Source organism: Taudactylus pleione, unplaced genomic scaffold (assembly GCF_031769625.1).
Source record: "Taudactylus pleione unplaced genomic scaffold, aTauple2 ptg000571l, whole genome shotgun sequence".
NCBI lineage: Eukaryota > Metazoa > Chordata > Amphibia > Anura > Myobatrachidae > Taudactylus > Taudactylus pleione.
Genome location: NW_028284973.1, coordinates 10,465,484 through 10,486,021, shown reverse-complemented (window position 1 = coordinate 10,486,021; position 20,538 = coordinate 10,465,484).

Here is a 20,538-nt window from a genome sequence, read left to right as displayed (position 1 = left end):
TTACACATTATGCCACACACAGTAATGCCCATTACACATTATGCCACACACAATGATGCTCTTTACAAATTATGCCATGCAGTAGTAGTGCCCCTTATAATACATTATGTCACATAATAGTGCCCTTTATAACATTATGCTACACAGTAATGCCCCTTACACTTTGTGTCCCCCCAGTAACTCAACTCCTCCTGTGTTCCTCCTGTGTGCCATTAGCAGGTGTGGATTTGGTGCCGGGCCGCCAATCGCTCGTGGCCAGGCACAGGGTGTCCAGTTTCGGAGGGCAGGCTGGTTTTCAGCCAGGAAAATGCCTTATTCAGCATCCACATACAGGCCCTCTTGATGGCAGTGGTCCATGGCTGGGACTGCTTGCTCTTGGAGGAGCAGGGAGGCTGCTTCCAGTCTGGGTGCTGCTGGCTGCCTGCTTCCCACGGCTGCTGTGTCTCCACATTACCATGCCTGCCAATGCCTAGACCTGAAGCCGTCTGCGCAGGGAGACGACTATGTCTTTGCCTCCTCACGCCAGTGTATCACCCAGTATACAAAACCGGGAATTTCCCCCGCCCACCCTGACTTATCTTTGTGATTGGCTGCTGGATGCTGCTACTAAAAATTGGGGAACACTGGACTGCGCGCATGCAGTGTTGTAGTAGGAACAGGAAGGAAGCTGCTTGGCTGTGCTGTAGTGGGAAGATACAGTAGCGCGGGTGCGGGGGAGCAGACACTGGATGCCCCTTCTGGTATGTGTAAGTAAAGGACAATTTTAACCTAAGATACACTGGTTCAGCCAATGGTGAAATGATATTGACAATGTGTGATGTGTGTGTGACAATTAGTGACTGTTGTGTTTGAGGCAATGGATAACTGTTGTGTGACAAAGTCTGACTGCTGTGTGTTAAGAGAGAATGGGTGACTGCTGTGTGTGTGTGTGTGAGACAATGGATGACTGCTGTGTTTATGTGTACATCTGCATAGTAGCCATTTCTATCCTCAGTAAAAAAAAAAAAAAAAAGAATGGTAGCTACTTTGAGCAAGTGGTGAATAAATGGCGTGCGCATGCGCGCCGCATCTCTTCACTGGAGAGAGGGACTGGGGGCATGGCCAGCAGCTCCCGGAGAACTGGACATGCATCCAGCGTAACAAAAATGGGGTATGGGTCACGGGTACAGTTTTTCCCATGAGACCAAGCCCCTTTAATTTTTGCAGTGCACCTTCAGCGTGCTCAATACGCCTAGGGCGCCAAATAATATATTCCCTTTGCAAAAAAATTGGGCTAGGTCTGAGCTTGGTCTCCCCAACTAATCACTGCCAGCAGCATTTGGTTTGGGAGACACTGCCGGCAGCAATTGGTTTGGGAGACACTGCCGGCAGCAATTGGTTGAGAGAGCGGGCCTGCAGGACGAACTGTGTGTGTGCTATATCTGCAGCAACCAATCAGTGCCAGCAGCATCTCTCAACCAATCGCCGCTGCCAGCGTCTTATCCAATTGCCACCGGAGACCACCTCCTTCCCTCGAGCTCCCACCAGGCGAGAGGTAACCACTGCTATCTACGATAAACCCCTTCCACTATACCCAGCACTGCCCCAGCTGCTATCCTGACCCCCTCCCTACCCCCAGCACTACCCCCATGCCCCCAATATTGCATTCCCCAACCCACTATGTACGATGTATAGTTAGTATATATATGTATAGTTTGTGTGTGTATATATATATATATATATATATATACTAAATATATACACTCACAAACACATATATTTATTTATATATATATATATTAGGGGTGAGCGGGTTCGGATTTCAGAAATCCGAGCCCCCCCGATCCGAGGCCGATCCGAGTCAGGCTCGACTTTTCCCACCTGACTTGGATCTGAAATCGAGGCAAAACATCATCATCCCGCCTTCCGGGTCTCGCAGGTTTTGGATCCTATATAAGGTACCCGCGTCGACGCCATTTTCTCACTCGGCTGTGGACAGTGAAGAGGGAGGGTGGGAGTTAGGGCTGGCTGGGCTGTGTAGTGTAGTGTAGTGTAGTGTTGTAGTGTAGTGTAGTGCAGTGTAGTGTTGTGCTGTGCTGTGCTGCGCTGTGCTGCTGTTGTCCATAGGGGCTGTGTCCACTACTTCAAAGTCCATAGGGACTGGCTGGACTGTGTTGTGCAGTCAGTTGTCCATAGGGGCTGTGTCCACTCCAAAGTCCTGTGCAGTGTCCCAGTCCTAAAGGAGTGCTGTAGTGTTGTCCAGGGGGTGCTCTGTCCGTCAGGGGTGCTCCCCCCAAGTGCCTAAAAAAAATATTTTTTCTGTGTTTGTGAATTGTGTGCACTGTGGCTGCACGTGCATCAACAAAGGAGCAGCGCCAAGCGTGCACCAGTTTCCCATAAGTAAAAGGCCGGCTGGCTTGTCCATTAAAGGGTACTGTAACCCCCAAAGGACACTCCAAACAAAATAAAAAAATATATTTGTGTTTGTGAATTGTGTGCGCAGTAGCCGCACGTGCATCAACAAAGTAGTGCCAAGCGTGCTCCTGTGTCCCATAAATAAAGGGCCAGCTGGATTGACCGCTAAAGGGTGCTGTAACCCCCAAAGGGCACTCCAAACAAAATAAAAAAATATATTTTTTTGTGTTCGTGAATTGTGTGCGCAGAAGCCGCACGTGCATCAGCAAAGTAGTGCCAAGCGTGCGCCTGTGTTCCATAAATAAAGGGCCAGCTGGATTGACCGCTAAAGGGTGCTGTAACCCCCAAAGGGCACTCCAAACAAAATAAAATATTTTTTTCGGTGTTTGTGAATTGTGTGCACTGTAGCCGCACGTGCATCAACAAAGGAGCAGCGCCAAGCGTGCGCCTGTGTCCCATAAGTAAAGGGCCAGCTGGCTTGCCCATTAAAGGGTACTGTAACCCCCAAAGTACACTCCAAACAAAATAAAAAAATATTTTCTGTGTTTGTGAATTGTGTGCACTGTAGCCACACGTGCGTCAACAAAGGAGCAGCGCCAAGCGTGCGCCTGTGTCCCATAAGTAAAGAGCCGGCTGGCTCATTTCTTAAAGGGTGGTGTAACCCACAAAGTGCACTACTCTCCAGCAAAAATAAAAAAATATTTTCTGTGTTTGTGTGCGCTTTAGCCGCACGTATATGTCAATATAACATAAATGGAGGACCAAACTTTCTCCGATAAAAATAAAATAGGGAAAGATCAAGAACCACTTCCTCCTAGCGCTGTTGCTGCTGCTGGGAGTTGTTCATCATCCCAGAGAGGAAGTAGGAACACCACTACTTTTACTAAACAATTGACCCTCCAACAGTCCCTAGCGAGGAGGATGAAGTACGACAGGAGTCATCCTGAAGCAAAACGTATAACTGAGGCCTTGACTGCTATGTTGGTGTTAGACGTGCGTCCGGTATCCGCCATTGGTGCAGTGGGATTTAGACAATTGATGGAGGTAGTGTGTCCCCTGGTTCCAAATCCCGTCTAGATTCCACCTGCATCCTCAAAGCAGCAGCGACAAGCGTGCGTCTGTCTGTTAAAGGATTCCATCAGTGACAGCATCCAAGTAGGCATGTCAGACAGTCCGTACATGTACTGGCAGGAAAAAGAGGCAATTTGGAGGCCCCTGTACAAACTGGCTCTATTTTACCTGAGTTGCCCCCCCTCCACTGTGCACTCCGAAAGAGTGTTTAGTGCAGCCGGGAACCTTGTCAGCAAAAGGCGTAGGAGGTTGCTTCCACAAAATGTGGAGAAGATGATGTTCATAAAAATGAATTATCAACTTTTCCAGGGAGACCAGCCTCCAGACCGTACAGAGGGACCTGTGGTGGTGGATTCCAGCGGGGACGAATTAATACTCTGTGAGGATGAGGATGTACACAACACTGAAGAGGGTGAGGAATCGGTGAATGAGGAGGATGAGGACGACATCTTGCCTCCGTAGAGCCAGTTTGTGCAGGGACAGATTCATTGCCAACTTGTTTTGTGGGGGCCCAAACGAAATAATCATTTCAGCCACAGTCATGTGGCAGACCCTGGCGCTGAAATGATTGGTTTGTTAAAGTGTGCATGTCCTGTTTATACAACATAAGGGTGGGTGGGAGGGCCCAAGGACAATTCCATCTTGCACCTCTTTTTTTTTCTTTGCATTATGTACTGTTTGGGGCCTAGTTTTTCAAACTGCCATCCTGTCTGCCACTGCAGTGTCACTCCTAGATGGGCCACGTGTTTGTGCCGCCCACTCGTGTCGCTTAGCATAGTCATCCATCTACTGTACCTCGGTGCAACCTTTTGGACATAAAAACACTATTGTGAGGTGTGAGGTGTTCAGAATAAACTGGAAATAAGTGGAAATTAAGGTTTTTGAGGTTAATAATAGCATAGGAGCAGAAAAATCAACACATTCTGTGAATTTAGCTGTTTTTATGCTTTTTAAAAAAAAAATACAGATCCAAAACACAAAACCCAGAACCCAAAACACGGAAGGGTGGTTTTGGCAAAACCAATCCAGATCCAAAACACGAAGAAAGATCCAGATCCAAAACCAAAACACAAAACACGAAAAGTGGCCGGTGCACACCCCTAATATATATATATATATATAATTATATATATATATATATATACATATATATATATATATATATATTTGTGGAACTACATATCCCAGCATGCCCTGCCACAGTTTTAGCATGCCCGAATAGCAAAACTGTGGCACTGCATGCTGGGATGTGTAGTTCCATTGCAGCTGGAGGGCCTGAGTTTGACACCACTGGTGTACACCATATATAAATATACACACATTACACTAACACTATCACACTAACTATTCATCCAACACACCAGCACAAACATGCACCCTAGCACAGTACACACACACACACAGATTCATTTCACACTTACTTTTTGATGCAGCTAAAGCAGCAGGTTGCAGATGGTGATGGGGGCGGGCACCTTGCACCATTAGGCCCCGCCCCCTCGCGGCATACTGCCGCGATTTGCGGGGATCTGAGATGAGGCAACAGGGATCAGGACTATTCACTGATGCCCGCAGACGGATATGTATCGGGGCGCAGGGGGGGGGTTATTGCCACTGCTCTCTGGCCGGAGCAGAACAGAAGTGCTCTATGGCTCCGCCCACAATGGGCAATTCTAAAGGGATTTCTGGCCAACAGCGCAGCTGGATGGTTCTGACTGATGGCGGGGGCCAGCCACTCTAATTGTGTTATAAACACAATGGGAGTGACTATTGAGTGACCAGAAAGCAGTAGCACTTTCCCCTGCCGCTAAGCAGGGCATCGGAAAGCATATTATCTGCTCAGCTGAGCTGATCTTCTACACAGCCGGACCGGCCCATCTGGTCATCGGCCCTTCTGGCATTTGCCAGATTTGCCCGATGGCCAGTCCGGCCCTGACTTCTGCACCCGGCTCCTGTCACTGCAGAGGAGAGGCATTTTGGTGCGTGCCACTCCCTCTAAGGATGAGACCCAGGTGTGGCCTGCAGCCCCCTCATGATTCCACTGACTGTAGGGTAATCTAGTACCTTTACTCAAATCACTAATACCTAACCTTATTTATTTATTATTTTTCGCTCCACATCTCACCATTGGGAAACTTAATAAGTTAGATAAGGTTATTGACACTCATACGATTAAAAAGTAATATGCCTGACAGTCAGGACCTCTTTCCTGGTTGCTGATATCTAGTGAAGCCCCTGCAAACACACACACACTGTAGGCCAAAGTTCTTCACTCCACCTTTCACCATTGGGAAACTTAGGGCCTCATTTATCAATGAGATTTATCATACGCGACTGAAAAAAACTCGCTGCGTAGGGTAATGAAGCTCCAGCCAATCAGCTCCCAACTGTCATCTGTTTGAAAAATGACAGTTGCAGTGGCAAACGCAGGATTTCTAGAGGGGGGTTTCCAAATGCTTGATTTTAGAGTGAGTGTGGCCTGTCCATGAAGAGGGCATAATTAGCATTTTATCCAGCTTTAATATGTTACAAACAAAGCAGTGCTTGAAGTGGGAATTTAGAGGTGGGGGTATGGAGATTGAATCTTCCCCCCCCTTTGGACCCCTGCTTCCATTACACCCCATTGTACTTCTCCCCCCCCACACACACACACTTCTCCCTGCCTGCTCCCCTCTCTCACACCCTGCCCTTCTCATTTACTGATTCCCTCTCTTTCACCCCCTACAATACTAACTGCTTGCCTCCCTCTGTCTCCCCCTCTCTCACTCCCTCCACTCTCTCTAATTCCCTCTGACCTGCGCTGGACGGGAGCCTCTGTTCTTCATTGCTGCTATCTGGCGCCGATGCGTGCCAATGAGAAGCTGCCATTTAGCAGCTTTTCATTGGCTGGCGGTCACGAGCCTCGTGATTGGCTGGCGTCCGCGAGCCTCGTGATTGGCTGGCAGCCACAAGCCTCGTGATTGGCTAGCGGCCGCGAGCCTCGTGGTTGGCTGACGGTCACCCAGTGCGTGGTGCTTCTACTGCAGCCGGTACCCAGTACTTTGTCCCAGGTACATGCCAGCGCCTTCACTGCCCCGATTAAGAGATGTGTCCCCTGTGCTCTCAAACAACCTCTACCGGACTGTTGTTCCAAAGGACACAATGAAAAACATCAAAATTCTGGACGTGGCGCAACAGCCGGAAAATTACAGAGGACTGTGCAGTGTATTCTATAGCAACTGCTGTGGCAATCCTCTTCAATGACGACGTTCCCACCAGCAGCTACAACTATCAATTAATGAGGGAACATCTCATTGAGGGGGAATTTTGCGGGCGATTTTGCAAGCGACGGTGAAAAAACGTCCGATTTTCAACTAATAAATGGAGAAAATTAGAAAAACCCCTATTTTGGGGAAAAATGTGGGGATTTCTTTCAGAACCCCTTGCACAGCCCCCCTAATAATACTTTAGCGAAAAAAAAAAATCCTAAGTTGCGTATTTCGGTCAAACAAAAAAAATTTCACTAAAGTATCATTAGTAGGGCTGTCCAAAAGGTTCTGAACGAAATACCCACACTTGTACCCAAAAATAGGGATTTTGAAAATTTTTCCCCATTTCTCAAAATGGAGAAAAGTTTTCACCATTTTTCAATGAAAAATCGGCGATAAATTATCACCGGTAATTGAATCTGGCCCTAAGTGCCTAGAAAATGGAAACTTTACACCATTTCCAAAAACTAGGAAAAGAAAACGTTGTGAAGAGTATGGGAGCAGCAACAGGAGGAAACGTACTCCAGGTCATCAGATACAGTTTCACAGGTGAAGCTGTGATTGGCCGATACACGTTGGAACCCACCTCCTACAGACGCACCCACCGGCTCGCATGCTGCTAGGTTACCAGCAGAAGACTGCACGCTGCATAGAACAGACATCTGCTTCCCACAGCCCTGGGATGCACCCCTCGGTGCTACAGACCCGATTGTCACTACAACGCAGAACGCTGCTGTGCAGTCTAGCCGGGAGAATACAGAAGCAGGATCAGACTGAGACAGACATCACGCAGCTTAGCCACCTGTCCCAGCACTGTGAATGAGACACAGACAGTGCTCACTTACACTTCACACTTGGAACTTTGGGATCTACCTGTAGAGGAGGGTTACAGTGATCTGCAGGAGCACCCTCCATGGGATGCTGGGAGCTCAGCCTGCAGGGGACAGAACTTCTATACCCCAGGAATAAGCTAACAGAGAAGGGTCACCACATCCTGGGTGTAAAAGAAATTAATATTGCACCTTATTTGAGTGAGCATATGCACGGGACACCACTTCCACTTACGTATCACTCACCACCAAGTTTACCTCCCTCACTGATGGTCTCATAGTACAGCACGTCAGGGTAACGTATGGTACTGACAAGACCCTTACGGTGAGACAATCCCTGAAAGAGCGTCTTACCCTCCCCCACAGTGAGAAGGTGGTTGGGGTACCCACAGCCTTATATCATCTCTAATTGGGATTCAGACATTATAATATTGACTTTTACAACTGACTGATTCTAATCTTCGTTATCAATAAATATGATTACTTTATACTTCTTTGTCATTGATATGGTTTTTCGACATACTTCACATCCTCAGTTGAGCGCATACCCCCCCCTATTCCCTATGTATTATCAGCTGTCTGATATGATTGGACTCATCTTATGCAATATCAGCTTCTAGACCACAAGTAATGGCGGAGGAACACCTGGAGGAGGAGCATACAATCCTGACTGTTATAGAAGAACCACAGCCTGCAGTGACATTTAGGTAGATTAGATAAATGCTTGTTTGAATAAACACAAGCAGTTAAGAAACACATGCAGACTCAAGTCATGCTGGATAGGTACCAACAAGTCCAGACCCTAACCTACCTGTTGCCAGTACTGTACCTCAACCACAAGCAATGGAAACACCACAAATGTCTGCACATCAACAATTCCATCTAGACGGAGTGTGAGGTCTTGTGGAGGACAGAGCACAGGGATGGGTAAGGGTCCAAAGGTTGAGGACCCATGTAAAAAAACATAAAATACTTGTTTAATACAATTATTTGTGAGTAATAATCAGTATATTCACAAATGCCTACATGTTTCAGAAAAAAGTTAATGAAAACAGTAATACTAAGACACAAGAATCCACGAAGATAAACTTTGTATGAAATTTCTGTACACTTCAAAATTGCAACATTGTCCCTGCTTTGATGTAGGACAATATTGTGATTATACAGCATGCATTTACAATATAAAAGAGTACACCTCCAGACCTGCTCTTTAATGGTCAAAGGTACGTTCTATCACATTCGTAGTGGATTTGTGCGCCTTATTGTATTTATGCTGAAAAAACGTCAGTGGGGTCAACAGGGATGTCATAAGCCAGGATCGACACCCATATCCAGAATCACTTAAAATGAAACAGAAAAAAGTAATATTACTTCCAGCACTGTTTAAATAGTTTACATGGAGGAATTCTTACTGGGTAAAGAAATCACTCCATTCCTTGTAGCCAGCCTGAGGCATCTGTCCACTCTCAAATTTTTCACACATGGCTGATTGGATATAGGCATCGTGGCAAAATGCAAGATAGCCCATTATTGCACTCATAATTTTAAGGTTTACATCACATTGAGGGAGTGAAAGTGTTGCCTATTTAAATATACCTCTGCTCCCATTTGAGGTGCTCTCAGCACAATATACTATAAGTACAATCAATGGCTTCCAGACCATTAAGAAATACTGATATTTTATAGAAGACTACTTTTAAATCCTGCCAGTCTAACACATGACTGGGGAAGGAGATATATACAGTATATGTGCACAATAGTTTCTTGAAAGCACCTAACATGGTTTAAGTACCTTATAAAGACATCTGTATAATCCCTAACACTCTAGATCTCACTGATTAAAAGGAGCCTCTGGCCATAAAGTGCAAAGCACACAATAATTTAAGCAGCCTAGGCACTCCATAATTAGTGCCAGGTAAAGGTTCTAGTGGTTCAGATTTTTAATATTCAACTAAAACACCTGAACCACCTAATTCCCTGAGAGGGAGTCCAGTGCTATTTAAGATCTATAGGTATGTCTGGCACTTACCCAATGTAGTCATCAGTTCTGGTGTTGTTTTTGTGCCCTCTCACGATGGTCACATGATCCCTGTGATGAAACGCGTTAGTCAGAAAGCTTGAATTCATAACTGCAATCGCAACACTGGACCAGGGCAGTAAGGTTTAGCTTTACTGATTCTCAGATCTGCATGCTGAGCTGGGTTGGGATTCAAATTTTTCTTTTTAATGAAAGAAAAACTAAGATTAAAATATTTTTTTTTCAAATGATTACACAATGTTAACCTTTACATACACACACACACACACACACACACACACACACACACACACACACACTTGTATATATGTAACTATGTGTGTGTGTATATATAAATATATATATATATATATATATATATATATATATATACACACACACACACACACACACATATATATATGAATATGTATGTATGTATGTATGTATAACTATCCAATAAATACCAGTGCGCTTATATATTTCCTGTTGTAAACAATATCAGGACAGTCCCAGTTTTACAGTCCAGAACTTGTATTCCTTCTCTCATAAACATATGAGTGCTGTTATATGCAGTCAGGTCCTGGGAAGGTTTTCGGACTGCAGCTCCCCTTTTCATAGCCTGGGATTCACAGGTAGAAAAAACAATGTAAATAGACAGAAAAGGGGGCGCTCTATCGTGCATTAATTGTTTTATTACAAAATGGATAAAGCATGTAATGCTCATACCAAGTTAAAAAAAACTCTGTGGACTGGGTACCACATGATATGTATACTGCAGCACCATGTCAATGCTCCAACAGTCTGCAGCTGTCTCCCCCGGGACCATCAACAATAGCCGCCAACCAGCATAGCGGGAATCAGCATGCCGGGACACCAGAACTCCGCGCTGCAGATCAGAAGAACACCCGGCAGCAAGACAAGCGTCAGTCAGGCCACTCCATAACGCATTCCGTGTTCCACTTCATCAGAGGGCTGGCTGACTGATGCACTGGACTGACTATAATGGAGCTGGAAGCCAATCTCTGCACAGCTCGTCACAGCTCATTTACACATGTAAACAAATATGTCAGAGCTGGATTTAATTTCTCCAAAAATGGGCAGCATTTTAAACAATGATGAATTGTTCCAGCGTCCGCGGCAAGTTAGAATGTTAATTATCGGGTCTATTCAGACCCCGATAATTAACATCATGAATAGATCACTTTATAACAGTTAAGAACCACTTTAATGTCCCCTAAAAAATATTCTAACTTGAATCACTAGTTTATAAGAACCAAATCAGTACAGAATAATGCTAAGGGGTCTATTCATCATCACTTAAATTTTACAAAAGCAGGTGAAAACTAACACTTTTACCTACTCTTGTATACATTAAGTGTCAGAGCCATATATCAAGTTCCGAAAACATTTTTTTTCATAACTTGATAGTGTTATTATACGCCATCCTGAGATGGCGTATAGCCCCTGATAATCTTCACAGGCTGGCATTTACACAGCAGCCTGTGAAGATTTACAAGGCAGCTACTACAGCAGAGGGATCTTTTCCGAACCCTCCCTGCTTTGTCTCCCTCCATAACTCTGGTGGCTCTGGGTTCCCCCTGAAGAGACATGGAGCAGGGGCTGTGGGCCATGGAGAGGGGAGACATAGAGCAGGGGCTGTGGGCAGGGAGAGGGGAGACATGGAGCAGGGGCTGAGGACTGGGAGAGGGGAGAGATGGAGCAGGGGCTGTGGGCAGGGAGAGGGGAGACATGGAGCAGGGGCTGAGGACTGGGAGAGGGGAGACATGGAGCAGGGGCTGCGGGTTGGGAGTGTGGAGACAGGCAGAGGCTGTGGGCTTGGAGCGGAGAGGCCTTAGATAAAGGAGAAAAATATCACAATTCCAAAAAGCTGACTTTTCGGAAGTGATACTTTAGTTAATGAGGCATGATGAATGCCTCCCAATGGTACTGTGAACTCGCAGCAAGTTCAAAACATAATTATCACTAATGATAATTTTGTAATGATGAATAGTTTGCATGCACTATTGCTTGTGAAACTTTGTGTTTTCATTGGTGATCGCTCATCAAAAGGTCAGACATCACTGGAAGGCTCTCAGTCTGCCTCTGGAAGCAATTCAGTGGAACTCAACCCTTAGGGCCTGATTCAGAGCCGGACGCTATTTGCGCTCGCTCGTTCAGAAAATAGGGGTGGCTATTCAAATGAACCGTTCGCTCTTTGCGGTCTGTTCACGCCTCTATGTCTGAACGAGCGAACAAAACTTGCGGTCGTTTTTTGAAAAAATACGCCCCCTGGCCGCTCGCATCCTACGTCATGTCCGCTATTTATTAGATTAATCGAGTACATCGACCAGGGTATGAACTGCTCGCTATTCTTGTGGTTGGTTTTTGCTACCACAATTTTGTGAGCAGTTCTGGCTATAAAATAACCCAGTGACGTGGTCAATGACGCTGCTGTATTAATTATGTACACCCTTAAAACGCCCGTTGTGACCTTTAAGCATGCCTGCGTTCAGCTCTCCACTCCCCGTTTTCAAGCACCTTACCCTGTTACTACCCACATACGCCTCATTCTGTCACTCAAAATAGCAGGCATTCGCTATTTAGCGAACAAACGATTTTCAGCCGCACTGACTGGTTCGCGCATGCGTATTACGATCCGTATGCATGCATGGTTGGGCAAACATCTCTCGGAGCGAACGAGCGGCCGCTTACGAGCGGCTCTGAATCAGGCCCTTAGTCCTGAACACAGGAGTTAGGGGCAGGAACCAGTGTTTGAGAACTCAGAGTAATACAGATAATCAATTAGCCCACCTGGAATCCACTATCAGATAGGGCAAACCGCTTACTGGAGCTGGGTGCCTGGAACCTACACTCTCAACGAGGGAAATAGATCCAGTCCCAGTCACCAGAGTTACCACTCCAGTGGAAACTCAGCACAAACCCCAACACTCAGAGAGAGGACCCTCAGATACCGATGGAATAAGGAGCAGAGTCTCCCAAAGATAGGCTTGGAGCTGCAATGCAGAGAAGAATAGTGGAACTCACTGAGCAGCAATAAAGTCTGAAATGTAATAGAGAAATCATCCACTTGAACCAGCAATGAGCAGGTGAGTTGTAAACAGAAGATTACTTGAAGTCAGAGTCACAGCAGACTGAAGACCTGGCACTTGAATGCACTATTACAGTCTATAGGATAAACAGGATACTTCAGACTACTGCACAGGTGGGAATCAGAATGTAGGGATCAGGCTGAACCAGACTGAATCCGGAATGGAGGTCAGGCTGGAGGTATGCAGGCTGAACAGGACTGGGATGCACAGGTTGAAGATAAGCAAGCTGACCAGACTGGCGGCGGGATGTACTAACATTGTGCGGTACATCCCACCAGTCACTGCATCCTTACTGATCGCATATGCACTAACATATGCGATCAGTACCGCAAAGGACAGCTCTTCCGATAAGAGCTGTCCTTTGCGATCAGCACTGCACCCAGGACTTCCAGGTTAATGACCCGAGGAGTCCATCTGCGCAGAGTGACGCGGCGGAGCGGGGCATGCTGAGAGGGATTCGATCAGGTCCCTCATACCAGTGCGATGCGGTAATGCCAGAAAAAGCTGGTGTTACTCTCCGCATTGGAAACCCGCTGGCCACACAATAGTGCATATGGAAAATGCTGTAAAACCCCGAAAACAGGGTTTTTATCGCATTTTCCATTTAGTACATCCCACCCAGGATCTGGAGCCTGAACCAGACAGGGACCGGAGGAGAACAACAGCTTGAACCAGACTGGAAGCGGAGTTTGAACAGAACTGGAACCAGAGGAGATCAGCAGCTTGAACCACACTGGAATTGTAGTAGAACAGTAGCTTGAACCAGACTGGAACCAGAGTTTGAACCAGGCTTGAACTGGAGATTGGCAATTTGAACCAGACTGGAACTGGAGGAGAGCTGCACTGAATACAGGCTGAAGGTATGCAGACTGGATACTAGCAATAGCAATGTGGATAAGACATACTCACAGCCATCAGTGCAGAAGCAGCTCGCAGAGGTCCAGCTGACAGGTTCAGGCAGTGGATCAAAGACAGGTGGTGCTCACTGGGGAGTGATCACACTGAGGAGTAATGTTCTATATTGTTCTGATGGTGTGCTATTGGCAGGTGCAGCTTTAAATAGGGCACTCCTGGCTGTCACTGGATGCAGAGATCGTGTGAGCACATAATTCAGATTTGGATGAATCCGTCACCTGACTGTATCCAACATGGCAGGGCCAATATAGTCCAGACAATGAAAATAAACAGAGAGCAGGAACGCTGCAGAAGGCCAGGAGAGATACAACCCACCTGAATAAAGCACTGCCAGACAGAGTATGAGTGACTAAGGCCCTCATTCAGAGCCGTACGCTCTGAGCAGAGCGCACGCTCTGAATGAGGGCCGGGCTCCATTTTCATGGAGCGTCCTCCTGGACGCTCGTATAGCTGTGGGTCACCACCCACAGGCTATACGAGCGTGCATTTTGATGGCCGCGATGGTCGTGACCATCGCGACCATCGAAATTGCGAGCCGGAGCCTGCGGTTGAGGTTTTCAACCGCAAGCTCCGGAGTGATTTTGGCTCTATCAGAGCCAACATCACTCCCACTGACATCACTAGTGATGTCAGTGGGCCGGCTTCTGATGGGAGGCGTTCCCGTGGGAACGCCCCCGTCAGGGAGGCACGCCCCCGGCACGCCCACCAAAGGGGGCGTGCTGTCAATCAACATTGACAGCACGCCCCCTTTGATCGGACACAACGAGCGAAGGAAAGTCCTTCGCTCGTCGTGTCTGGCGCATGCGCACGACGGAGCTCCCTCCGTCGTGCGCATGCTCAGTGCAGACCATCGACCCACTTGCGAGCGGACAGCCGCTCGCGAGTGGGTCTGAATCAGGCCCTAAGTCCTGGTTTTGTAACATGTATTATATGGTGGGTACTAATGTTCTCTGTATTATATTGCAGTCACTGATGCTTCCTACATTATGTGGTGGTCATATATGTATAAGACTTCTTTCTACTGGGTGGTTGTTATCGCCAAGTCTTAGTCCCGGGTGGTAGAAAGCTTTGCCCCTGAAGTATCTTGTCATTTAATTCTCTGGCTATAAAGTATGTTATGTCTTTTTTTTTTTTTTTTTTTTACAATTTCTTATATTTTTTTTGCTGACTTGCTGTGTAAGTAATGTGTAATTGTTTTTGGTCTCACCGGCAGAGGTGAATGGTTGTGTGGCTTTGTGCCGTCAGGTCACCACAATGTGCAGAAATATGATGTGGTTTGGCAGGTGACGGGTCTGCGAGCTGCGGTAACATCTTTAAGGTAAAAAGATACATGTATAGGAGAGGGAGGTGAAGCCTGTTCTATATCTACTCTTGGGCCAAATCCAAACTATACTATTCCTTCCTCACTGTAATCACTCATTCCCGATATTTAAAGCTCTCATTCAGAGGGCTGAAGGAAAACAATCTCTACTGCATCTGCTTCCAGTGACTTGGTACCTCGCTGCAGTAATCCCAGACATCTCCTGTTCCATGTGAACTAAATCTGTGGTTTATAGTTCCCTCTTCAATACCTTTCAGGTTTTCTCCTATATCAGCCCCACATAGCCAGATATGACAGCTGAAAGTATTAACCCCGTTTTAATGTGCATTGTTCCTTATCCCTGAATGTAGCGGGATTACAGAAAGTATAAGGAACCTTAGACAAATGGATAAGAAGTATGAAATAGATCTGCAAAAAGCTCATTTTAAAGCAATTCTAGAGCTACGATTGCTAACTGTATCCAGCAAGGACTGACCGCTGTGACTTCCGGTTTGCCAGTTGTTACTGAATTGTACTGTAAGACGTGTGTTCTGGAAACAGAAGTGTTAGCAACCATATTTGGTAAAAGAAACACAAACAAAAAAACACCCAATGTGCAGGTTTGCTTTCAATGGTTGATTCTCAATGAAGCCATTTAGGGTGGAGTTGCTTTAATTGGATCAAGATTTTGGGGGCATTGTAGCAAACTTTCTAAAGACAGGTCTTCTTAAAATGGGAGAGAACAGAGGGCCTGATTCAGAGGCACTCGCTGTTTGCGAGTGCTCGCTTTGAATCAGGGTGGGAATTTTTTTTTTCTCCTGCCCGCTCGCTAAGCTGTGGGTGCCCACCCACAGCTTGTGCGAGCGGGCTGGAGATGGTCGCGATAATCATGACCTTCGGCATTGCGAAGAGACCCTAAGGTAAGGTCTCAGCACTCACAATGCCGAGTGGACTTCCTGCTCTAATAGAGCAGGAAGTCCACTACTGACATTACGAGTGATGTCAGTAGGGCCGCCCACAAACGGCAGGTGTTCCTTTGGGAACGCCTCTGTCTGTGCAGCCACCCCCCCTACCCGCCTACAAAACGGGGCGAGCTGTCGATCAACATCGACAGCCGCCCCGTTTTATTGCGAGCCGCCGAGCGAGTGAAGTTTTCACTCCCCAAGGGTGCTTGCACACGCGCATGCACTCGCGAGCGGGTCTGAATCAGGCCCAAAGACTGCAATGCCAGTTTAACCCAGGGGCTTGGAGAGGGGTTGAGGGTAGATACAAAGGGGATGTAGTCAGCAACCTGCCATGTGGGATGTTGACGGACGAATTACTAGCGCCGAAATCCCGACACCAGAATCCCGACCGCCGGCATCCCGAAGATTAAGGGTCTGACTCAGATCTCAAAACAAAGCAAAACGTCATCATCCCGCTGTCGGATTCTTGAGGGTTTTGGATGGTATAAAAGGTCCCGCAATCGCCGCCATTTTCATTCTGGCTGTGGAGAGTGAAGCAGAAGGAGGGGGCTGTGATCGCTGTGCTACACACAGCATAGGGGCTGGCTTAATGTCCATACTGCATAGGGGCTGGATGGCTGACTGTTGCCACTTATCATAGGGGCTGGCTGTTGTCCACTCCATCCATATCCATGTACTAGGGCTGGCTGCAGTGCTGGGCTGTGCCTGTTGTCCATAAGGGCTGCGTTACTCTATACTAGGAGCTGTGCTGCAGACAGAAGAGGGGGGCTTCAGTGGCTCCTGTGTCACTGCAGTCAATAAGGAGTGCTGCTGTGTTGTCCAAGGGGTGCTCTGTCCATCAGGGGTGCTCTTCACCCCCAGTGGGAAAAAAATTAAGAAATTGTTTTTTTTTCTCCCAGTGTGTGCGCACGTTAGCAACACTTATCAGCAACGTAGCTGTGCAGTGGTGCTGACTGTGTTGTTTATCAAGGGGCTGCTGCCTCTTTCAGGGGTGTTCTGCCCCCCCCCAGTGAAAAATAAATCAATCATGTGTTTTTTTCTGTGTGTGTGTGTGCACATAAGCCACACTTATCACAGCAACATAGCTGCGCAGGGGTGCTGCCTGTGTCATTTATCAAGGGGCTGCTGCCTTGTTCAGGGGTGTTCTCCCCTCCATGTGCCCCCCCAAAAATTAATCAATCAATCACTGTTTTTTTTTTTTCTGTGTGTGTGTGCGCATTAGCCACACTTATCACAGCAACATAGCTGTGCAGGGTGTGCTGCTTGAGTCATTTATCTAGGGGCTGCTGCCTTGTTCAGGGGTGCTCTCCCCCCCAAGTGCCAATTAATCAATCAATCAAAGTTTTTTTGTCTGTGTGTATGTGCGCATTAGCCATGACATCACAAACGCCTCAGCTGAGATTTGCATAAACATTTTCAACAAGTGAAAATAGAGGATATGGTTTAAAAAATGGAATAAAGCAGCTAAAACTGCTCTGATTATAGTGTCCCTACTCCCTACCCATGGCCCCTCTACCTGAAATTCAGCTAGTCAGAGGGGCAACTCCATGCAACCGTATTCCAGAGTGCAGTTGCTCCCCCTGTAGCCCAGGTCAGAAGATGTGTAGGGGATGTGGTGATATATGGACCAAAATGGAGCTCACATCCACTAAAGTGGACAATGAATCCCCAATCTAACAGGGAGCGCAGCTGTAATATACACAACACAGGATGGGATGACGATATAGGCTTTTGAGCTGGTAGAATCTGGGGTGATTTATACATCATCTTCTTCACACAATATTAATTTGTTCCTGCTGGAATCCACCATTACAGGTGCCTCTGTAATTTTTGCACGTAATTGACAGTAAAGGTCTTTCACGTAGAATTTGTAGTTCATTTTGATGGACATCATCTTTTCCACATTTTGGGGAAGTAGTCTCAGGCTGATCACTGACAAGGTTCCCAACTGTGCTGAAAACTCTTTCTGAGTACTCACTGGCAGGTGGGCAGCTCAAGTAAAGCAAAGGCAGTTTGTGCAAGGGCCTCCAAATGACCTGTCAGTAGTCAAACAGACTGTCTGAAATGCCTATTTGGATGCTATCATTAAAATGGATTAAATAGTCCTCAACCGTTCTTTGAATGGTTACCGTATCACCAGTAGAGGTGTCATTAATTGTCTGCAATTCTTAGTCTGACCCGACCAGATGTCTAAACTTGGTTGTGTTGACTCAACTGCATCACCAGTGGGTGTTTATAAAATTTAGTTTTTTCTCACCAGATGCACTTCCTGTAGAAACTGAAGAAGAAGCCATTGCAGCATCACGTGCCACTTGAGCTGACAATTTGCTTATCAACAGTTCTTTACATCTCTTCAGATCTGTGTCCGTTGGGAAGACGAAACAATGTCTTCATCCCTTCTATGATGAAAATTCACTCCCAACAGCAGACATGGCACTCAAGAATTCGCAAGAAAGACACAACGTATGACTTAAATCTAAAATGTTGCATTTGCTGCTCTATTCCGCTTGTCCACATATCTGCTCAGGTTAAGTGGACAGTGGGTACAACAGCAGTTTGAAGGCCACTTTTAGAGTCCCTGTACAGGTTGGGAAATGTTCATGTGGAAAATTTGCAAAGGATTATTATACAGTCAATTGTTTTGGAAAGCACTCTTCCTGGTCCCCTTCTGGGTTGAAAATCCACTCCTAGCAGCAGAAATTGGCACAGGATTCTCAAGAAAGACACAACATAAAACCTTAAATCTTAAATCTTGTGCTTGTCCACATATCTGTACTGGTTAAGTGAGGCCACTAACTAACTATGTTTTTTTAATGTCCCTGTGCAGGTTGGGAAATGCTTTTCATGTGGAAGCTTTGCAAATGATTATTTAACAGTCAATTATTTTTTAAAGTACTACTGGTAGTCTTCCTGGTCCCCTTCTGGGATAAAAATCCTCTCCCAGCAGCAGCAGCAGGCATAGTGCTCAGGGATTCATCAACAATATCAATCATGAAGCAATTGGTTCATTTTAACCTGCCCAGGTTGGGAATTGCTTTTCTAGTGAAGAGGAATCTAGATGAGATTTGGAAGCGGGGATGCAGGACCACAATTAACTGTCTAAAACCCCCTGCATTAATGGCGGATATTGGACACACATCTAATACCAACATAGATGTTGTGGTGTCAGTGATCTGCTGTGCAACTGGGTGACTGGTGTCATACTTGCAAAGGATTGTTTAACAGTCAGTTGCTTTTTAAAGTACTACTAGTAGTCTTCCTGGTCCCCTTCTGGGATTAAAATCCACTCCCAGCAGCAGCAGGCATAGCTCTCAAGGATTCTTCTGGGGCAAGGACTGATGTGAATGATTTAAATATTTTTTGTAAATGCCTCCCCTTCACGTCATTAATTTACTTCAAAATCAAAAAATTAAATGAAATTTACTACCAATCAACCCTTTCTGTCCCTGCCTTCGACTACATACATACTCCAACTCCCTCAAGCCTCTCTTGAATAATAAAAATATTTGTTTCCTGATGTGCCATGTTGAAAGTTGAACTGCAACATGTTTGTGCTGCCCAGTTCTGGGGCTTAGCTTAGTCAGCCAGCTAGCTTGGTGCAAATTTTGGGCCTAAACTGGATGAAAACAACATAGTGAGTGGTGAGGTGGTCAAAATTGACTGGAAACAAGTGGAAATAAATGTTATTGAGGTTAAGAATACTGTAGGAACAAAAACAGGCCCATTTTATGTGATTTTAACCCAGATCCAAAACCAGCGCCGTAGCTAGACCGCAGTGTGCCCAGTGCAGCAATGCCGCCCCTCTCACTCCCTCTCCGCCCCCCCCTCTGAGCGCTTACCCTAACTTCCGACACCAGGAGGGAGGGCGGGATCTTCCGCCAATTTTCAATGTCCGGCGCGCACCACTGCCGGAGGTCTCTATCTGCAGACCTCCGGCACAGAAAAGTGTGTGGCCGGTGCCGCTGGAGGATGGCGCCTGGTGCACATGACCCCTCAGCCCCCCCCTAGTTGCGGCCCTGCCAAAACCAAAAAACAAAACACGGAAGGGAGGTTTTGGCAAAACCAATCCAGATCCAAAACCAGGGGAGATACAGATCCAAAACCAAAACATGGGGGTTGGTGCACATCTCTATTTAAGGGGAGGGTTAGGGTGCAGGGTTAGGTTTAGGGTGCGGGTAGTGGGAGGTTAGGTTCAGGCACTAGGGGGGAGGGTTAGGGGAAGAGGAGGGTGTGGTTAGGTTTAGGCACCGAGGAGAGAGGGGTAGAGGAGGTGGAGGTTAGGTTTAGGCACTGGGGAGGAAGGGTTAGGGGTAAGGGGTAGTCTTACCTTGTTTTCTCAAGGGTGTTGAGAATCTGACTGTCGGGATGCCGCTGTCAGTATTCTGACCAGCGGCATCCCGAACACCGGGATCTCATACCCAACCCATACAAAGTAACAGGATTGGGCCTCTGTATAGACCTAAGGGTGCAGGAAAGGTTTGATCCCACACCACTGTAATGCCATGACCACAACTCCCATGGTGCAGACCATAACATTTACATTACTATGGCACGTAGCTGTGCCCTTCCAGAGGCCATGCCCCCTGCAGTATCTGGGCCTGCACAATAATGTCTCTGCAACTCTGTGCTAACCCCGGAGGAATTTCAAATAGGCCTTGTATTTGTTTGGTGTGTACTACAGTACATCT